Genomic DNA, 23,789 nt, shown 5'->3' with positions numbered 1-23,789 from the left:
TAATACTAACTTTCGTTCTTGACTAGTGATCCTAATGCCTAAGTTTCATTATCTTTCGATCTAGTAATTTAGCCGTCTTAATCCATTAATCTAAGTCCTTCCCTATCTTTCGATCTACGGGTTGGCCAAAACTAAGCATCTAACAAGTCTCCGCTAGGTCTCATTGATAGATATTGCACTTAACGATTCAAACGAAGCAAATCAGACACGAAGGTGGTCGATCGACCAGCTACCCCAGTCGATCGACCAACTGACTCAGTCGACCGACCAGATAAGCCAGTCGATCGACCAAGACCTAATCCGAGGGTAGCCTATTCTAATGCCATCTACGCTAATAGCTCGCCTACATCCTAGCAAGGGTGATTTAGCTACACATACTAACAACGATAACAACAATGTAATTTGCGATTAAAGGAATAGAATTCATAATTAAACTAGAAGAACAATTAAATTGCATAAAACGTTAATGACCGTTTCGGGATATCTACACTAGCAATTCTAAACTAAAAGGCAAATAAAGTGAACTGTAAATTAAAAGGGAATAATACCAAAATAGCAAAGCAAAAGAAGATCCGAAGCAAAGCTTTGTTGAGAAATAAAGTATGAAGAACAATCTAACGTATTGAATAATTAATTGTAAGCTAATGATAACCTAATAGGAACTGAATTAAAACTAAGCTAATGAATGATGATTAATAAATAGGAAGGAGTTACGTTATAGAGGAATGTCACGTAAAACCCTTATTCCTAAACCTAATTACAATGGGCTTCCTCGTCTTTTAATTTGCGCATCAGCTCGTGGGGGGGTCGATCGACCACTTGGACCAGTCGATCGACCAAGAGTGTTGTACGAAGAGTGCATTCCGACAATTCTGCAAAGACGCACCGATCTTAAAACAATTTGCTTCAAATTGGACCTCTACTTGACAAGATTGTGAGCAAAATCGGGGACTAGGTGCTAGAAAACTGTCATATGCAGGTAGATTAGTACTAGTCAAAGCATCCTGAAAACCTTCCACAACTATCGGCCATCTATGTTCATTCTCCTTCATGAATCATTTATAGAATTAAATCCATCGTAGAAATTTTCTATGTGATGGGGAGTGGATTACCTAAGAACCCCTTTGGTTTCCTGGGAGAAATGCTGTAAGCCTAAGAATGAAGGAGGACTTAGTCTGAAGAATGATCTACTTTTGAATAAAGTTGCGGTTGGAAAATTGGTATGGTAGATCACAACCAAGCCAGATAGCCTTTGGGTTAAGTAGATTAATAACATTTACCTCAAAGGCAAAATCTGGTATACATATGACCCGCCACCAGATTCTAGTTGGTACTGGAAAAAGATATTGGTCGGGACTATGTCTTTCGGTTACTTATCGTTAGGAGCACCTAGACCAAAACACAATTTATAACTTCACAAACAACTCTACAATTAGTAAAGAGGCAAGTAAAGGTCGGATCCCAAGGGACGGGAATTGAGATGAGATTTCTATTGCAACTAGTGGTGTCTTAAGGGGTGTCACAATTGGGGTTGATGTAGAAGGTCACTAAACTAAATAGCAATGAAAGTAAACAAGCAATATGAATAAAAAGGGTTGTAAACAATTTATAAAAAGCACTAGGGTGTCATGGGGTCATAGGGGATTCATGGGAATTGATCATACAAACATGTTCTCAAATTATAAGCAAGCAATTATTGTTGTGATGGATTGAGTTGGTTTATATCTTACAATCCTAGGAAAGTTTGGGTCCCGGAGCCGAATCGATTAGATTGTACAACACCTACAAGTCGACTTAATCTTCCCTACTCAACAACATGCATGGTCTAATGAGGCTCGAGTTGGTTTATGTCTTACAAGTCTCATTGAAAAGATAGGTGATGGGTAAAAAATGCAAGGATTCATAGGCTCGCATTTCATCAAACATAACATGTGCATGAGTTAAGATCACAACAAGCAAGCAAATAAACTATGAAAGCATATTAATTTAAGCATGAATCATTCCGCATGTTGGCTTCCCCTAATTACCCATTAACCCTAGCTAAGGAAACTACTCACTCATTATCATGTTGAACATGCTAGCAAGGTTGTCAATCATACCAACAAAGTGAAACATGATGAATAAATGAAAGTAATTAACAATAATTAAAAAGGGATTAAGAGAATTATACCTGCTAATGATTCCAATAATAAAGCAAAGAATAAAAGAAGTACTTGATGCTTGATTGAAAGGTTGTCAATCTCCCAATAATAACCCAAATAATCTTCAATTACCCAAAATAAAGGATGAACAAGAGAGAGATTAAGGAAATAAAACTTGTATTAAAACATGATTAAATGTTGATTACAAGATTAAAGAGAGATTTGATTGATATTAATTACACTAAAGATTGCTAAGAAGAACATGCTCTTCTAATTAGACTAATGCGTTATTTATAGTGGGGATTAGGTGTGTGAATTAGGGTTAACGAAGGGCTTAAATGACGATTAAGTCCCTTGTTGAGGAAACGCCGGTCTTTTTGGAAAGACCCCGGTCTCTAGGGAGACTCCGGTCTCTAGAAAAAGATGTGCATCCTTCCTTGAAGCTTGAAGAAGACGAAATGGTTCTGCCTGAAAATCCGGGCGTCTTTAGCACGGGACGGGCGGATTCTGTGGTCTCTGCCCGGGCGTCTTGTAAGGAAGACGGGCTTCTTCTGGGCCTTTTGCCCGGGCGTCTTGAAGTGAAGACGCACGGATTGTGGAGTGGTGGACGGGCGTCTTCTTGGGAAGACGCACGGATTGCTGGGCAGTCTCGTTTCTTCTTCTTTTCTTCCTTTTTCTTCATAAGAGCCTTGGGGATTTCCTCGGGGATGCAAGGATCTTTTCTCATCATTGCCCATCTACTATAGAATTTACAAAGGCCTTCTAATCTTGTCTCTCCTTGATGCTTGGTCATTGAATTCAATCAATTTAGTCTCATTTTGCCATGAAAATGTATGGTTTGCACTCCTTTCCTACCAAGGGATCAAAACCTCAAAGAATTTGCAAAACAAAGAACTAAAGACAATAAATGACCCAAATATGCACTAAAAAGCATGGAAACAAGGCTAATTCGGGGACTAAATGTGCTCTAATTATGTTCACATCAAATATCCCCAAACCGAACCTTTGCTCGTCCCGAGTAAAGAGGTGACAAAGACTAGGACCATTATTTAAACTAACCTAATAACATAGCCGATATGAGACGATTAGCGGGTCTCACTCCGCCCCTTCAACTAACAACAAGACAACCATGAGGTAGGATGCCTTCTTGCAAGGCAAGGTGGGTCTTGCCAAAATGGCGACACATCCAAACATTAAGCATACAAAATCAAATAATGGATGCATCTACAAAAGAATAGCCACTTTCCTCATCTAAGTGGCGGAAATTATCTACAAGGGAAGCAATTCAAGGGTACACACTCCTTCATAGATGCAATTTCTTCAAACTACTAAGCCTAGAAGGATAACAATAAATCACCTCCAAATTGTGTCAAGCTAGGGTACCTTTGTCCTCAATCGTTAAATGCTTTTGTCAAGAGTAGGCTCCCTATGGTGTTAGAAACACTGGAGGATCGCGGAATTGCCCCTCTCGCCTAGACAAGAGGAAGGGTCGTCCCCTCTCTACCATGCACAAAAATGGATACGATGGATAAAGGGATCAATAGATATTTGAGTTTCACTTTGGGAGTTTGATTTGTTGTTGTTTTTCCCCCCAATTTCTTGTGGCATATAACATTTGAGAACACTTTCTTGCAATTTCTTTTTTATTTTCGGCATTTCAATACTTGACAACTTTTCAACTTTTCTTTGCATTTCTTTTGAACATTTTCAAAGTCACCCCATATGTAGTGAGGGTGGCTTATATTTGAAGCTTTAGGAGTCTATTTTTGCTCCTCTTTTCATTTGATGCATCTTTGCAAACTTTCTTTCACTTTTCATTTCATTGAACTCAAATCGATTTCTTTTTGTGCCCATTCCCTTTGATGACAAAAATGTGGTAGAACATGGATGATGGATGCATGGTTTCAAGGGTCACCTTGGAATAAACGGTAGCCAAGGAGTTATCACACCACAAGGTACTCTTGACTAGGCCTTAATCCATGGGTCAAAGGATACTAGCATGACACATCCTAGGGTGTTTTAAAAGCATTCTAACAAGCAAAGTCTTAAGAAGAAAAAGCATCTACTAGGGCATATATACACTTGTCAAGCTTCCCAAGTAGACGGTTTCGCAAAATTTTTCTAACATGCAACTACATGCCATGATACAACAAACATATAAACATCCTAATGCAAATGATTCTACCAACTAATATGACATATAAACTAAATGCAAGTCCTAAGATCACATTGTTGTACCGCATCAATCAAAATAAAGCCACATAGTCATTAACATAAAGAGGAAAAAGGAGATTGGAAAGATCATACCATGCGGTCTTCAATATCCTCATGTCTCGGATGTGGCGTAGTCGATCAATGTGAACAAGGATAAAACAAACACAATATATACAACAATATATACATGACTACACTACAAAGAAAATGAACTTGTTTTTGGTTTTTCAAATTTTCAAATTTTTATGGTTTTTTGAAAAAATTTCAATTTTTTTGGGTTTTTGAATAAATGTTAAGTTAGAATTCCCCATCCCCACACTAATATGGGCATTGTCCTCAATGGCCAAAATGATGAGAAATTATGCAAATATGATGCATGATTTCTACACTAAATGCAAGCTACACTAGTCTATACTACATGATGCATGGGTTTTTGTTTATGACGGAGAGCGTAATTTAGATTACCTCCCGTTGCATATGCATGTACTTCCCCAAACCGAGTTAGACATTATTTCTAATGTCCTAAAGTTGGGGGTAGTTCATGCACACAAGATGCAATGCATGAAACTAAATTTGTCATTTTGGATTTTCAAAAGTGGGAACAATGAAATAAGAACACCTCAATGGGGCCGAGGTGTTAGTCCTTTATGTTGCTAGGACTATTCCAACCATGATCAAGATAAATAAATAAAACAAAGAAAGAAGTAGACAAACCTCAAGAGGGTAGGAGCCTCCAAAGCTTGCTAGTCTTCCACCATATCATTATTATCATCATCTTCCTCAATAGAAGTGGACTCGTCAACACTTCCCTCTTCACTTCCTTGCTCATCCTCTTCTTCTTCATCACTAGCCTCTTCCTCAATGTTATCATCAACAACCTCATCACCGACAACCTCATCGTCACCCGGAATCTCACCCCTAGATGCACTCGGAAAGAAGACTTCCCTATCCGCCCAACTAGGCAAAGGACATGATGGATTAAGTAGTCCTTCCCAACCCCATGGCTTCAAAGAAGGCTTTCGTTTGTTCAAGGACACCCAATTTGTTCAAGGCATCTTCACATATAAACTTGGTGGATAGAAAGGATTTTCTAGCATACTTGGCAAAAGTTTCCCTATGGGAGTTAGAAATGAAAATTACCTCCGGATAATTCGATAGTTGAGCAATTTTTGGAGTTGTTGATGTTGTTGCTTCCAAGGGAGGTTATTGTTATTGCACTTCCAAGTTTGAACTAGCTACCACCATAGCCAATGAGGCTTTCTTTGCTTGAAGACTCTTTTGTCTTGTTGAGAACGCCTTTGCCTTAGGTGCCTTTGTTGCTCCTTTTGTCCTTGCCATTGATGATTGAACCAAGAAAAGAGTGAAAATCTTCAATTTCCAAGTATACCCAAATCGATTTTAAGATGAAAGGTTTTGCCTTTATAATTTCAAAAATTGACTCAAAGGTTGAAGATTTTGGTGCTTGGTCTGATTTTTGTTGGAAGAGGAGTGATTAATTGTTGTTAAAAGGAAGTTTGGATTTGATTTTGTTGAATTTGGTTGAGGAAATCTTGTTTTGGTGATGGAGAGGATGAGGGTTTTGAGTTTTGGGGTTTATGGGTAGTGTTTTGAATGAAGAAATGAAGAAATGAATGTGGGAGGGGGTTTATAAAAGACCCGAAAAATTTTGAATTGCAGGGGAAGACGGGCGTCTTTCCGTCGGGACGCTCGGATTCTGTCTGTTTTTGCTTCAGAATTCTCGCCTAAAAACGGGCGTCTTTCAGTAAAGACGCTCGGTTTTATCAACTGCGGGACGGGCGTCTTTCGCTGAAGACGGGCGGATTCTCTTCCAGTGAGTTTTCTTGTTTTTCTCAGCCAAAAAGACGGGCGTCTTTCCTTCTAGGACGGGCGTCTTTCTGCAGACGGGCGGATTCTCTTTCAGACGCTCGAATTTATCAACAGTCCTAAAATTTCAAATTCTCAGCTCAGAAGGACGGGCGGATTTTTAACAAAGACGCTCGGGTTGCCTGAAGACGGGCGGATTCCCTAGAAAACGCTCGGATTCTGCCCCTTTTACCCGGATTCAGTTCCATCCGTGTACTTGCATATCCCGTGTCATTTTTCATTCTCCAAAATCCCGTGTTCTACATTGTAGGGGCACTACTAAGGCATGAATAGCCTAGGAAATTTTTATCCCCACACTAAGCTAAAGCACTACGCATCAATTGAAATCATTAGTCCCTCCCTCACTTCTCTCAAAAATGATAATTATCTTGATCAAAGTATAAAAATCCAAAAATGACAAAAATGCAATGTAAGAATTAAAATGCGAGTTAGGGAGTTAGAAATATTTACAAATGGTGGTTTAGGGAGGACTCCACCAAACTCTCATCCTTAGTGAGATGTCATGGGGGCATGTCCAAGGTGTTGTTGATGTTGCTCAACACCTTGAAGAAGTAATCAAAAGCTTATTCATTATCATGATAAAGATCTTCAATAGACCTTTGCCCTTGTTGTCGGTCTTGATCGATAGCATTACAATATAGGGATTGAAAATCCCTTCAAACTCATCGTCCTAAAGACCACAAACTTCATCTACTTGATCACTAAAGATCTCTTGAGTTGATAGAGACAACTCTCCCACTTTCTTGTCTTGGCCAATGAGGCCATCCTCTTCATTGCTTGACTTTGGTGAGCTTTTTAAGCTCTCTTTGTTACAATTCACTTGCTCTTTGAATGGAGCATCTTCAATTTTCTTCTTCCATTGGAATTCCGATTTCTTCCTATCATCCTTCCGGCTATAATGATCAACCATAAAACATGGTTCATGCAAACGGGGAGCTCTCATGGTCTTGTCAAGATTAAAAGTTATGCTCTCATCTCCTACTTCTAGAGTGAGCTCTCCATGCTTTACATCAATCACCGCACCCGTGGTTTGTAAGAAAGGTCTTCCTAGAATGATTGGAATGTTGGAATCTTCTTCCATGTCAACAATGACAAAGTCCACCGGGATGAAAAATTTCCCAACTCTTACGGGAACATCTTCCCATATCCCTAAGGGTGTCTTCGTCGATCTATCGGCCATTTGAAGTGTGATATTGGTGCATTTAAGCTCTCCAATCCCCAACCTTTTACTCACCAAGTACGGCATAACACTCACACTAGCCCCTAGATCACATAAGGCTTTGTTGATCGTGGTGTCGCCAATGGTACACGGTATTGAGAAGCTTCCCGGATCTTTGAATTTAGGAGGTGAACTCCCTTAAAGTATTGCACTACTCACCTTAGTGAAGGCGATAGTCTCAAGCTTCCGGATCGACTTCTTCTTTGTGAGGATATCTTTCATGTATTTCGAATAGGTCGGCACGTGATTGATTAATTCCGTGAAAGGAATTGAGACTTCCAAATTCTTCACAATTTCCATAAATTTTCCAAGTTGGTTATCAAATTTGGGCTTGGCTTGACGACTTGGAAAAGGAAGTCTAATCACAATGGGCTCCTTCTCCTTGACCTTATCTTCATTTTTCTTTGAAATTTCTTCTTTTGATGGTTCCCCATCCTTGGGGTTTTGCACAATTTCTTCTTTGTCACTAGCTTCCACAACTTCATCCTCAACTTGCTTCTTCGGTGCTTCATACCTTGTACCACTCCTCAAGTGAATGACACTAACCGTTTCATGTCTTGGGGGATTACTTTGAGGTGGTAATTGCCCCTTTTGTCTTTGTGAGCTTAAAGATGCTAGTTGAGTCAATTGGGTTTCCAACATTTTGGTGTGAGCTAGGATGTTGTTGATGGTGATTTCCTTTGCTTGACTATCCTTTTGCATTTGAGTGAAAAACTCTTGTTGATTCTTTTGCATTTGGAGGACCGCTTTTTGAACATCAAAACCTTGGTCATTTTGTTGATTGTATGGAGTTTGATTTTGGTAACGTTTGTTTTGGTTGTAAAAGGGTCTTTGATTTTGGTTTCTCATGGGAGGTGGGGTGTATGTTGGTTGAGGGTTTTGAACATTTTGGCTTTTGTATGAGATATTTGGATGGAATTTGGTGTTTTCATTGTAATAGTTGGAATAAGGGGTACCACTATTGTATGCTTGGAAAGCATTCACTTGTTCATTTGTTCCCCTACATTCACTTTGGTCATGTCCCAAAGTTCCACAATTCTCACATATCCCACTTGGGATTGATGAAGATGCCGTCATGGCATTAACATGATGCTTTGGTGATTTTGAGGCTTGTTCAAGTCTAGCCATAGCCTTTTCAAACTTCAAATTGATGGTATCAATGTGAGCACTAAGTTGAGCACCCAATTGAGTAATGGAGTCCGCTTCATGCTTTCCTCCTCTAGTAGCCTTGCGAGGTCTACTATATTGTGAGTTATGGACCGCCATTTCCTCAATTTTGTTCCAAGTTTGATTGTCATCAACTTCGGTGAACATTCCATTTGATCCCATGTTGAGAATGTTCCTTGAATCTTCATAAAGACCGTTCCAAAATTGTTGTACCAAGAACTACTCGCTAAGTCCATGGTGAGGACATGAGCGACAAATTCCTTTGAATCGCTCCCAAGCTTCATACAAAGATTCTTCATCCCTTTGATTAAAACCCGTAATTTGAGCTCTTAGCATGTTAGTCTTTTCCGGTGGATAGAACTTTTTGTAGAAAGCTAGAGCCAACTTCTTCCAAGAATCAATTCCGAGAGTAGCCTTATCAAGGCCTTTCAACCATTGTTTCACGGTGCCAATGAGAGAAAAAGGAAATAAGACCCATCGAATTTGGTCTTGAGTTACACCGGTTTGAGAAATCGCATCACAATAGTCACAAAAGGTCTCCATATGAGAATGAGGGTCTTCACTAGGCATCCCCCCCCCCCCCAAATTGGCTTCTTTCGACTAATTGGATAAATGCGGATTTGGCAATAAAATTTCCGGTTAGATGTTGTGGTGTGGGAGTACCATTGGGTAGGTTCTCCTCGGTAGGTACGGAATGTGATGAAAACTTAGGCATTGTGGGTTGATTTTGTGTTGGATTTTGTGTTGTGTTCTCCTCACCTTCTCTTGTAAAAGGGTTGATGAACTCAATAGTATTTGGTTGAATATCTACAACCTCACCAATACCTCTCAAAGTTCTCCTAGCAAGTCTTCTATTGGTTGTCAAAGTTCTTTCAATTTCGTGATCAAAAGGTAACAAGTCACCTTGTGACCTTCTAGACATGCAAAATATCAAACAACTCGAAAACAATTAGAACAAACCTTGAGGAGTTTTACTTCCCCAAGGCAAATAAAGACACAACTAATAACAATGTAAGAAAATCTAAATCAAGTTAACACCGTCCCCGGCAACGGCGCCATTTTTGGTCGGGACTATGTCTTTCGGTTACTTGTCGTTAGGAGCACCTAGACCAAAACACAATTTATAACTTCACAAACAACTCTACAATTAGTAAAGAGGCAAGTAAAAGTCGGATCCCAAGGGACGGGAATTGAGATGAGATTTCTATTGCAACTAGTGGTGTCTTAAGGGGTGTCACAATTGGGGTTGATGTAGAAGGTCACTAAACTAAATAGCAATGAAAGTAAACAAGCAAGAAGAATAAAAAGGGTTTTAAACAATTAATAAAAAGCACTAGGGTGTCATGGGGTCATAGGGGATTCATGGGAAATGATCATACAAACATGTTCTCAAATTATAAGCAAGCAATTATTGTTGTGATGGATTGAGTTGGTTTATATCTTACAATCCTAGGAAAGTTTGGGTCCGAATCGATTAGATTGTACAACACCTACAAGTCGACTTAATCTTCCCTACTCAACAACATGCATGGTCTAATGAGACTCGAGTTGGTTTATGTCTTACAAGTCTCATTGAAAAGATAGGTGATGGGTAAAAAATGCAAGGATTCATAGGCTCGCATTTCATCAAACATAACATGTGCATGAGTTGAGATCACAACAAGCAAGCAAATAAACTATGAAAGCATATTAATTTAAGTATAAATCATTCCCCATGTTGGCTTCCCCTAATTACCCATTAACCCTAGCTAAGGAAACTACTCACTCATTATCATGTTGAACATGCTAGCAAGGTTGTCAATCATACCAACAAAGTGAAACATGATGAATAAATGAAAGTAATTAACAATAATTAAAAAGGGATTAAGAGAATTATACCTACTAATGATTCCAATAATAAAGCAAAGAATAAAAGAAGTACTTGATGCTTGATTGGAAGGTTGTCAAGCAAAGAATAAAAGAAGTACTTGATGCTTGATTGGAAGATTTGATTGATATTAACTACACTAAAGATTGCTAAGGAGAACATGCTCTTCTAATTAGACTAATAGGGTATTTATAATGGGGATTAGGTGTGTGAATTAGGGTTAACTAAGGGCTTAAATGACGATTAAGTCCCTTGTTGAGGAAACGCCGGTCTTTTTGGAAAGACTCCGGTCTCTAGGGAGACTCCGGTATCTAGAAAAAGATGTGCATCCTTCCTTGAAGCTTGAAAAAGACGAAATGGTTCTGCCTGGGAATCCGGGCATCTTTAGCACGGGACGGGCGGATTCTGTGGTCTCTGCCCGGGCGTCTTGTAAGGAAGACGGGCGTCTTCTGGGCCTTTTGCCCGGGCGTCTTGAAGTGAAGACGCACGGATTGTGGAGTGGTGGACGGGCGTCTTCTTGGGAAGACGCACGAATTGCTGGGCATTCTCGTTTCTTCTTCTTTTTTTCCTTTTTCTTCATAAGATCCTTGGGGATTTCCTCGGGGATGCAAGGATCTTTTCTCATCATTGTCCATCTACTATAGTATGTATAAGGGCCTTCTAATATTGTCTCTCCTTGATGCTTGGTCATTGAATTCAATCAATTTAGTCTCATTTTGCCATGAAAATGCAAGGTTTGCACTCCTTTCCTACCAAGGGATCAAAACCTCAAAGAATATGCAAAACAAAGAACTAAAGACAATAAATGACCCAAATATGCACTAAAAAGCATGGGAACAAGGCTAATTCGGGGACTAATGTGCTCTAATTATGGTCACATCAGATATGCCAGGTGAAAAATTTATTTACTGCAGCGTATCAAGAACAGGTACGAAAGGTTCAGAAAGGGTGTAAATTTACAATCAGTAAGGGTTACGAACACATCAGAATCAAAGGAGATAAGGTAGTTTGGCATCCTCTAGTATGGAACAAATTAAATCTACCTAAGCACAGCATGATAGCTTGGATTTATCATCATAATGCTCTGAATTTGAATGAAAAATTATACAAATTGGGGATTAGTAAGGTGGATACCTGCTATATATGGGACGAAAATGTGGAAACCAGAGAGCATCTCTTCTTTGATTGTCCTTACAGCTCTAAAGTCCTGGAGGAAGTGAAGAAATGGTCTCGAATCGATTTTCCTAATCGAGATCTAAAGCAATGGCGATTGAGCAGGAAAGATAGTCCTATGAAAAAAGGAGTGACCAACGCCATCCTCAATGTCGCCATTTACCATATCTGGCGACAACGAAACTGGCGAGGTTTGAGAACAAGCTTCTCCGGCCAGAATCAGTAATGAACAACATCAAATATGAGCTCAGATCCCGGCTAGCTGGAGATAGGAGTAAGATCACAAATGTTGACAGAGGGTGGTTGGATGGTCTGAGTGTATGATCAAATAGTCCTGAAGACATGCAAGGAAGATGATGGTCTGATCTTTTGCTTAGGGAGATAGAGAGGCTGTGTTTGTTGTAAGAGATAGGGTTCCTATTTGCTTTCGATGTTTTTTGATGGTTTTGGGCTGCCTGGTAGTGGGCTAGTCTGTTTTTGTTTGGGGTGAGTACGATCCAATTTATTTAGATTTTATTCACTTGTAATTTGGAACGGTTTTTTTCGTGATTTATATACTTACATTTCACCAAAAAAAATAGATGAGCGGGGCTTAGGTGGGAACGACTGTGGTCCCCCACTGGCAGTGTAGATTACTGGTTGGGATTGGTAATCTGGCAGGACTGGACCTTTGGGCGGTCAGAGATATGTGGTTTGTTGGAGGAGGTGTGGTGTGTGTGTGTGTGTGCGTGTTCGTGTAGTGTGTTGTGTCTTTTCCATAATTGTTATCGTAGTTGCTGACCTTGTGTGGTTTTGTTGTGTTGTCTATTTCTGTTGTGTCTGTCGTGATCCATTATGGTGAGCAGTCAGTCTTAGCAGGTTGATATGTGGTTCATAGCTGGGTGCTTGGAAGGATTAGTCAATCACGAATCATGGCAGTTATAGCTTCACATAGTTGATGGTAGTTCTGAGTTGTATCTTTTATATCGTCAGTTGTTTGTTATTCACTTGTAATATAATATAAACGTTCTTTTATCGGCATTTGATTATTAGTGTCCTCGGGCAACCGAGATGGTAACGCCCTAATCTTTTAGGGAAGGTCTTGTTAAGGCTCCTTGGTATATGGGGGTGTTACATATAGTCCCGTCCTCCATCGCTTTCCTCACCAAACCCGAGAGCACCTCGGTACACAAAATGAATAAGTACGGTGATAAGGGATCCCCCTAGCAAAGACCCTTACTCGGCCTGAATTCCTCCATCAACTTACCATTAACTCGAATAGTAAAAGTGAACGAGGTAACACATTTCATAACATTCCTTGTCCATCCTTCATCGAACCCCATACGTCTCATCACCCGTTCGAGAAACACCCATTCAATCCTATCATACGCCTTAGTCATATCTGAAGAGTCTATCAATAGCCTAAATACTCAAGAGGGAGGGGGGGGGGGATTGAGGATTAAAAAACATAGCCAACTTTTTCGATTGTAAGTAATTAATTATTTAAGGTTATTGATTAAACTTTAACTAATTAATGAATTAAAACAAAGCGTAAATAAAAATGAAACAAACGAAAAAGAAGAGAGACACACACGATTTTTGAAGTGGTTCAGTTTCACAAATCGAAACTACGTCCACAATTCTCGATTAATAAATTTAGTACCTTTGATTACAAATTTACTAACCCAACTCGTACAACTAACCCTAGTTGTAACTCAAGTGACTATCGTTAAATACTCGAGTGACTAACTTACGTTAATAAGAAAAAACTAATGATTCCACTAATTTGTTCACGTTAATGAACGAGTAAGAATTCAATTAAGCACTATTATCTTATAACGATAACAATAAGAATGAATGCACACGTTAATAAAATACACGACCTTTTCGAAAAATAACAAAACAGTTTTCTTGCTTTAAAACACGGTTTTGCTTTTAGAAATAAATCAAAGTTATGCTCAAAGGTATCACTTTCAAATGTAGAAAAGAGTAAAGTATTTATAGTAAAAGAGGAGCAAGGGTGAGAGGAGTTTCGGTCTCTCTAAAACCCTAATATGGCCGAAACAATATGATATGGAAATAGAATCATATCTTATTATTTTTATCCATAAAATCTTGGGAAAAGATATAAGTTGTTAATAGATTATCTTATCATATATTCACCTAATATTCTTTCCTTAATGCCTAGATATGCCGCATGACAATAAGGAAAAATCATAACAACTTTCCTTATTTTATTTAAGCAATCTCTTAGAAAATATATATGATAATTATAAGATAATCCAATCAAATATATACTTAATTGTTGGAGCTGTGTCCTCCAGTTTGTGCGGATAACGTCATTGCACATACACTTGTACGGACAAGTGGGAGCTTGTTGGGGCTGGTGTCCTTTACAGTTAGTGCAAGGACTTATAAATCTCTAAAAGGATCAAAGGATATACATTTGTATCATTATCAGTTGGTCCACGTTTATCAATAACGGTTGGCTTGCTAGATAAGTTTGACGTTATTGTCATACAGATGGCGGTGATCAACTGGTCCCTAAAAGTCACACCTATAGGATACGTTTGAGAGATGTGACGGTATGAAAATACAGTCATGTAGATGCCAAATTTGACTAACCAGTTAGTCCGAGTTATTTGACTAATAATTAGTCAAAATGTGATGTTGAGATATTTTATTTAATACGGATTAAATAATAACGGCTAAGGCGAATTAAGCAATTAATTCGTAAATTAAATATAAGCGATTTATATTTGATTAATGTATATTGAATAAATTAATTATACGATATTGTCTTTGTCGGACATGTATTAATAATTCAACTAATCCGTGTTATTAGTTGATGCTTTAATAACCGATAACCGATGACAATTTATAACTAAACCGCGTCATATACATTTTAGCAATTTACGAACCGGACCATGAGCTAAAACTAAAAGGAAGTGGAAGCCCACTTCCCAAGAGAGCCCACGGCTGGCCGGCCAAGTGAGGACAAAAGAGAGGATTTTCTCTCTTTTGAAACCTAATTCATTTTGACAAAAATTTTAGGGTTTTGAGAAACATTTTTCTCTCAAAACTTTAGATCTCACATCTAAAAGAAAACTCACAAAATAATCCTCTCAATATTGCAAGGCAATTAGAGGATTCATTCTAGCACAAGGGCATTTCTCAGACGATCTTGGGTGCATCATTTAGGAGGAGATCTACTTTGATCTCTCATTGCCAATTTGCACTAGGACCGAAGGTTAATTCTTAATCTTTATCGTCTCTTTGTTGTTTCCGTTTATGACAATAAATCACGTATAAAATTTGCGTTATAGTCCTAATTTTATAGGGTATTATACGGATATAACCCTTCAAGTGGTATCAGAGCGAGGCCACGTATTTTTTTCTATGTGATTTTCATCAAACGAAATGGATCGATAATTTTTTTGTTGCTCAAAACCACACGGCTAAATTTTTTTTTTTTTTTTGCACGGTTTTTTATTTTTTTTGGCACGGCTGCCATGAAATTCCGTGCCTTGTTTTCTTTTTGTTTTCGATTTTGATCTTTGAATATTATTTTGTAATCGATATTCATTGTAATATGTTAAAGATCTATCAATTGCAAATTCATTTCTATACGGATTAGGTGATATCGCAATTGGTTTTTATCAAATCGATAATTTTTGTATAAAAATTTGATAGACCGTGTGGCCTTTAGGTCTCGGCATTTTTTTTATGTGCCACGGCCTGGTTTTCTTTGGGAACCGTGTCAAGTTTACACGGTTGCATTGTCGATCTTTTGTTTTACTTTTGTTCTTTGCATATTGTAATTTTAATCGATAATTATTGCAATATGTTAAAGTTGTTTCAATTGTAATTTCAATTCTATACGGATTAGATTAAATTGCAATTGGGTTTTTACAAATCGTTTTGTTTTTGATCTTTTGTTGATCACGTAATGATTGAGCCGAAATTTTTTTTTGTTCTTTTTGTTGCTCTCGGTTTTCAGCAGCACTATAAAAAAAAAAAAAAAAAAAAAAAAAAAAAAAAAATTCTGGGTACTGTTCACGCCCAGCAGTGAAGAAAAAAAAAAAATTTCTGTTTTGTTTTTTTTTTTCGGCCAATTTTGCATAATACTGATTTATGCACTCGCTTGATAGTGAAACGGTTCACCCACGAACAATTTAGTTACTTTAAAACGATTTAAAGTAACGGATTATCACGGATTAAAATTAACTTGACTAAAGCGGTTTTGTCACATAATTTTAATCATTAAAGGTGGTTTGGATTAAATTTGACATAATTACAGAATTATGTCACGAATAAATTTAAATTTTAGTTGATGCATTTTTTTATCATTATTTTTGATTATTTTGAATGCTTTTAATTACGTATTTATTTATTTTTGAAACGGTTGTAACTTAGTGTGGCCTTAGTAGAACGTGTTACCGTAATGATGGAACACGGTCTTGGTTGTATTTTGAGATCTCGTATCTCCCTTATTATTTCTTTTAATTACAGTTTTTATTTAGAATGTAAATAGGTTTATATTTTGTAAATTTTAATTGTAATTTTGAGAAGACTAAAGAAGGAGATCGGATGCTCACTCCCGCTGCATGGACAAAGATGGAACATCAAGACAAGCTTTTCGGGTCCAACGGTGGATTCCAAAGTTGTATTATGTTTTTTTTTACTAGGATAGGCCACACTAGGAATTTTTATTTACGTATTGCATTCATTTATTTATTTTCATGTAACGATAGTATGCATCATTTTCCGCCTAAAAACAAAACCACCTAATAATTGCATGAAAACTGACTCATATAGAGGTCACGCGTTAGTTTTCTATGACATTCTTATGTCACACGATCATTTTTAAGCCATCATCTAAATTAATTCATTCACGCAGTTGCTAGTTATTCGTTCACTAAAATGAATTGAAACTTAGTTGATGGGATCTTCCTCGTATAAACCAAAATTGAGAATGGTCTTTATAGGTCAAACTCCAATGAGTCCCTTCTTCGTCGGTAGGCATAATATGACCCCTTCTACGTCGGGTAAGTTGGAACTGATTGACCTATTTTATCTCAACGCTATGGTCACTCGTACGATCCTGTGATCATGGTGGACTATAGATAGGATTTACGGAAATCTATCGACCAAGAGTTCTTACGGAAGAATTAGCTAAACAGTTGGCTTATCAATTTACAGAAATTGAGTCTTGGGATCACTTGTATTATTCTTGAGGAAGATCAATTATGCAAGTGCATTGAGTCTACACGATTAAAATGAATTTTTAATAGACTTAAATCACCTCGATGAGTTGCTTATTTCGTTTTTGTTTTTTCTTTTTCAGTGTAGAACACGCATTTTAAACTGCTAATAACTTAATGGCTGGCATCCTCGATGACCCAATGCCAAGTGCCACATTGGACCGTGAGTCCTGGCTTCGGATCTTCATGAATCGGATGAATCAGTCTACTAGGCGAAGAATGATGGATCAAACTCGCGGATCGGGAGGCGGCATTACGGAATGCGCCACTGGCGACGGGAAGTTCAAGTATCTAATCGAGCCCCTCCCGCCAGCCCCAGGTCCCACGGCTCGAGTTAACGAGGTCTCCACGTATAGCGACTTCGTCATGGAAGCGGGTGCGATTAAAAACGTACTCATTTTTGCAATGGAATCCAATTTGCAGAAACGCTTCATAGCCCAAGGTGCAAACAAGATTTTCACCACGCTCACTAAGGATTTCTCGAAAGCACCGAGAATCGTGACCTATGAGCATACCACTCGCTTCTTTGATGCGAGACTCCAGAAGGGCCAACCGGTTAGCCCACACATTCTCAGCATGATTGAGAATGTCGAGAAAGCGGAGACGCTTGATTGTAAAATCGGCGAGAACATCGTGATTGACCGCATGCTTCATTCACTCCACGATGGTTTTGCGCTCTTTAGAGCGAATTACTATATGAATGATTTGAAGAAAAGTCCCCATGAATTGCACTCCCTTCTCGTACGGGCACCGAGAAGGACATGAAGTTCAGTGGGAGCTTGAAACAGGATGTTCTCGTTGTGACAAACAAGGGGAAGGGTAAGGGCAAAGCTCGGCAAACCTAGCGAGAGGTAAACCGAAGTTCAAGAAGTCGGGTCCGGGTAAGAGTGGGCCTGGTGAGTCGAGCACCTCATCGGGAGCGACAAAGAGCAAGAATGAAAACATAGAATGCCATCATTGCCACAAGACTGGGCATTGGAGGCGTACATGTCCTGTTTATCATGAGGACTTAAAGGCGGTCGCGTTAAACTTTGTTGGTATGTCTTCATCCTCTTCTACTTTTATTCATATGATTGAGATTAACCATGCAAGTTACGGAACTTGGGTACTTGATAATGGTTGTGGTTCTCATCTGTGTAATCATGTGCGGGGGCTCCGAAACATCGAACCCCTCGTAAAGGGTGAGGTGGACTGCGTGTCGGGAATGGAGCACGAGTGTTTGCCGTCTCAAGGGGAACATATGTGATCCGACTTCCTAAGCGGATTTGAGTTATTTTTATATAACTGCTATTATGTACCAGTCTTTCTAAAAACATTATTTCGGTTTCTGCACTTGACAAACTTGGATTTTCATTTGTAATAGAGAATAATACTTGCATTTTCTCATTACACGATATGATTTATGGCAAGGCGAGTCTCCATGAACAGAATTTATGTTTTAGATCGGACCATAGAAATATTACACGTAATGAATAAAAAGTTAAAGGTTGGTGACAAAGATCAAACGTATCTATGCACTGCCGTATGGGACACATTAATGAGAAACGCGTAAAACGGCTCATCAAAAATGGAGCTATCTCGGCCTTTGATTTTCAATCATTTGGCACGTGTGAATCATGTCTCATCGGTAAGATGACTCGGATTTCCTTCAAAGGTGTTGGAATGCGTGGCTGCGACCTATTAGGACTCATACACACGGATGTATGTGGACCTATGTCAATCACCGCACGAGAAGGCTATAGGTATTTCATCACTTTCACGGACGATTTAAGTAGATATGGCTATGTCTACTTAATGAAGCACAAAAGTGAATCCTTTGAGAAATTCAAAGAATACCGAGAATAGGTACTGAGAACCTATTGGGTAGAAAGATTAAAACACTACGTTCAGATCGTGGTGGCGAGTATCTTTCTCACGAGTTTGATCAACACCTAAAGGACTGTGGAATTGCCCTACAGTTAACTCCACCTGGAACACCTCAATTGAATGGTGTGTCCGAACGGAGAAATCGAACACTACTTGATATGGTTCGATCCATGATGAGTCACACCGTGTTGCCTGACTCATTGTGGGGTTATGCTCTTCTGTCAGCTGCTCTAATACTTAACCGAAGTCCGTCTAAAGCTGTTGACAAGACTCCATATGAACTATGGAAGGGAACGGTCCCTAACTTGTCCTTTATACGGGATTGGGGCTGCGAGGCTTATGTCAAGTGGAGACACGAGGATAAGCTCGGCGCGCGATTGGTCAAGACATACTTTGTAGGTTATCCTAAAGGAACACTTGGTCATTACTTCTATTCGCCAACCGAACAACGTGTTTTTGTTGCGGCTAGTGCGACATTCTTAGAGAAGGAATTTCTCGAGAATGCAAAGAGTGATAGAACCTTCGACCTGTCGGAGATTCCAGAACCAAATACCGAGCAACCATTGGAGGAACCAATTCCTTCAATCCCGGCTGCGGTGAATATTCCTGAGGAACCTAGGAGGTCGGGAAGAGTCTCTATTCCTCCAGACAGATACATTGGTATGGTCGAGGAACATGACATAGATGACGTTATACTCTTAACGAGTAGTGAACCCACAACCTATAAAGGTGCCATGACTAGTTCCGACTCAAAGCTATGGCTTGAGGCCATGCAATCCGAGATGGACTCTATGTATGAGAACAACGTATGGGATCTTGTTGACTTACCTGCTAAGGTTCGTCCCCTTCAATGCAAATGGCTTTACAAGATAAAGCATTCTGTGGAAGGTCAACAAGATATCTATAAAGCACAACTAGTTGCTAAAGGTTTCACCCAAGTGCCAGGTTTGCACTACGATGAAATTTTCGCACCCGTAGTCATGCTGCGTTCCATTCGGATTATCTTAGCGATTTCCGCTTTTCATGACTATGAAATTTGGCAAATGGATGTGAAAACCGCCTTCTTAAACGGTTTTTTGGAGGAAGAGTTGTACATGGTACAACCCGAAGGTTTCATCGATCCTGAACATCCTAAGAAAGTATGCAAGCTTAAGCGTTCCATTTATGGACTTAAGCAAGCATCTCGGAGTTGGAATCATCGCTTCGACCAAGTGATTAAAGAAAATGGATTTACTCGATCGGTCGAGGAACCATGTCTTTATATCAAGTCGAGTGGGAGCAAGATTGTCTTCCTAATATTGTATGTCGATGACATACTCCTGATTGGGAATGACATACCTCTCTTAACTTCGGTGAAAGTATGGTTGAAAAACCATTTCCAGATGAAAGATCTGGGCGAGGCACAAAGAATTCTAGGCATCCGTATCTATCGAGATAGATCACGACGGATGTTATCTCTCAGTCAGGAGTCTTACATAGACAAAGTCCTAGAGAGATTCAGCATGACTAACTCCAAGAAGGGGTTTCTTCCTATGGCTCCAGGGGTGCATTTGAGCAAGTCTCAGGCACCAGAGACACCGGAAGAGAAAGAGCGCATGACACGGATTCCTTATGCCTCGGCTATAGGATCAATCATGTATGCCATGATATGCACACGTCCGGACGTGGCATATGCATTGAGTATGACAAGTCGATTCCAACAGCATCCAGGTGAATCACATTGGATGGCTGTCAAGAACATTCTTAAGTACCTACGGAGGACTAAAGATTGGGCATTGACTTATGGAGGCGATCAAAAGCTATGCGCAACCGGTTACGCAGACGCTAGCTTCCAAACGGATCGGGATGACTCTAAATCTCAGTCTGGATTCGTTTTTACTCTTAATGGCGCTGCAGTCAGCTGGAAGAGTTCCAAACAAAGTGTTACAGCAGATTCTACGGCGAGTCCGAGTACTATACCGCGTCCGAAGCTGCAAAGGAAGCGATATGGATGCGTCAATTCTTACAAGGACTATCAGTAGTGCCTAGTTCGAATGACCCGATCACCATCTATTGCGACAATAGAGGTGCCATCTTCCAGGCTAAGGAGCCTAAGTCTAGCAACAAGTCTAGACATGTACAACGGAAAGCTCATCTAATCCGAGATTACGTGGAGCAAAAGGAGGTAGTGATAGAAAAGATTGCTACTGAGATGATAACATAAGAGATCCTCTCACTAAACCATTACGACAAGATAAGCATGAAGGGCATGTTAATTCCATGGGAATTAAACGTGTTCCTAAGTTGTAGTACTCTTTTATGGATTAGATTCATTCTCTTTTGTACTCTATACGACATCATCGTTTTGATATTTTATATATTTTGTTTTTCATGTGGATTTGTACGACAAATTTTGAACACCACAAAGTGAACTGAACAAACATTATATTTTTGGTCCTTAATTGCCCACGTGAGCTGATAACTCAAGGTAATTATTTTGTGACGTTGGTTGATGGTGGGTTCAACGAGCCATAAGTCAACCGGTTGGTGACCAATCACGAAGCGGGTTATACGGATATCTCGTAGGACACAATTGTGACATCAACGTGGAGTCCTAAATGTTTTATAACATTCGGTGCCCGGTCGTGGATAGGACCTCCATGGTGATCCTAAGAGTCGATTCTTTTGACTATCGACTGTCTCTTGAGACTAAGGCAGATTTTGGGTGACTTTGGTTTCTTTCTCACGGTCATCCGTAACAGGGGCCAAGTAGATTGTTTTCGGGTCATTTCATCTTTGTGCTTAGATCGGAAGGAGTTCGAGTTGAAGGAAATATTCAGCCTTTATCGGGTACTCGATATTTCTCAGGGCCACTCGAGGAGTCAGATCGAAATGCATGGCCATGCTCGAATACGAATTCGTTTTATCAATTAAGTTACTCTCTAGTCGGGGAAACCACTCTTGATACAGATCGATTGTAACATACGACCTTTGCGGATCCGGATCTGCAAATTGTTTTACATTGAGTGGGAGAAATTTTAAATGAATATGAGAATCGGTTATCGCACATACACTTGTACGGACAAGTGGGAGTTTGTTGGAGCTGTGTCCTCCAGTTTGTGCGGATAACGTCATTGCACATACACTTGTACGGACAAGTGGGAGCTTGTTGGGGCTGGTGTCCTTTACAGTTAGTGCAAGGACTTATAAATCTCTAAAAGGATCAAAGGGTATACTTTTGTATCATTATCAGTTGGTCCACGTTTATCAATAACGGTTGGCTTGCTAGATAAGTTTGACGTTATTTTCATACAGATGGCGGTGATCAACTGGTCTCTAAAAGTCACACCTATAGGATACGTTTGAGAGATGTGACGGTATGAAAATACAGTCATGTAGATGCCAAATTTGACTAACCAGTTAGTCCGAGTTATTTGACTAATAATTAGTCAAAATGTGATGTTGAGATATTTTATTTAATACGGATTAAATAATAACGGCTAAGGCGAATTAAGCAATTAATTCGTAAATTAAATATAAGCGATTTATATTTGATTAATGTATATTGAATAAATTAATTATACGATATTGTCTTTGTCGGACATGTATTAATAATTCAACTAATCCGTGTTATTAGTTGATGCTTTAATAACCGATAACCGATGACAATTTATAACTAAACCGCGTCATATACATTTTAGCAATTTACGAACCGGACCATGAGCTAAAACTAAAAGGAAGTGGAAGCCCACTTCCCAAGAGAGCCCACGGCTGGCCGGCCAAGTGAGGACAAAAGAGAGGATTTTCTCTCTTTTGAAACCTAATTCATTTTGACAAAAATTTTAGGGTTTTGAGAAACATTTTTCTCTCAAAACTTTAGATCTCACATCTAAAAGAAAACTCACAAAATAATCCTCTCAATATTGCAAGGCAATTAGAGGATTCATTCTAGCACAAGGGCATTTCTCAGACGATCTTGGGTGCATCATTTAGGAGGAGATCTACTTTGATCTCTCATTGCCAATTTGCACTAGGACCGAAGGTTAATTCTTAATCTTTATCGTCTCTTTGTTGTTTTCGTTTATGACAATAAATCACGTATAAAATTTGCGTTATAGTCCTAATTTTATAGGGTATTATACGGATATAACCCTTCATTAATATATTTTCCTTAAACCCCTAGATAGCCGAAATATAAGATATGTAAACAAATCATAGGAAACGATAGAGAATAACTAAAAGATAATTTTATCAATTATTCTCCTATTATCTTTTCCTTAAATCTTAAGATATGATAAGATTTTTCCATAATAAAAATATTTTATCATATATAACCGTATCATGCTAAATATAAAAGATATGTTAAGATAATTCTAGAGAACAAAATCTTAACAATACTTAACTTATATTATTAGGTTTACACGAGAGTCCACACGGCTCATAGGCCTTGTTTTTCGTGAAAATCCTAGCTTGACATTAGGTTAGATTTAGGGTTTTAGAGTATGTAATATTAGAAACCCTAATTAGTAACATGACTCAACTCATAAGTTGATTCAATACAATTACTAATTATAAGCTTATAATAAAACCATCCTCAATAAGAATATAACCTCACTTGCATAATAAATACTTTTTGCTAAAACATTTAAAATAAACAAAAAACATTTTTCAAAAACAATTTGAAAACAATTTAGTCGTGTATAATATAAATTGCACATCTCAATGTTATAGTAGAAGAGCTATAACATTGAGTTCTTATAGAAGCAATATTATAGATGTGAAGCTATAACTTTACCAAACTAAGAATTGCATTCTTAAGTTACCATTACGAAATAACCACCTACACTATTCTAATCTTCTTAAGAGATCTTCAAATGTAGGCTTCTTCATTAGTCAATCTTGATTGATCATTGATGAGCTTCATCTTCTCATGTGCGCTTGAACAATACATTAATAGCTTGTAGTATCCTTGATTGAGGGTTTGATCATGATATGTTCTTGTATACTTCCATCACAATTCTTTATTGCTTGCGATT

General features: G+C 38.7%; 1 non-coding gene across 1 annotated transcript; it reads left to right on the top strand.

Moving 5' to 3' along the window:
- The first annotated feature begins 8,854 nt into the window (after positions 1-8,854).
- On the top strand, positions 8,855-8,961 carry LOC141589135 (small nucleolar RNA R71). Its single transcript, XR_012520085.1, has one exon. It is a non-coding gene; the product is annotated as a small nucleolar RNA R71 (small nucleolar RNA).
- The last annotated feature ends 14,828 nt before the right edge of the window (positions 8,962-23,789 follow it).

Source organism: Silene latifolia, chromosome 6, assembly GCF_048544455.1.
Source record: "Silene latifolia isolate original U9 population chromosome 6, ASM4854445v1, whole genome shotgun sequence".
NCBI classification, from domain to species: Eukaryota; Viridiplantae; Streptophyta; class Magnoliopsida; order Caryophyllales; family Caryophyllaceae; genus Silene; species Silene latifolia.
The sequence above is the reverse complement of the archived record's forward strand: the minus strand, read 5'-3'. Positions and strand labels throughout refer to the sequence as shown.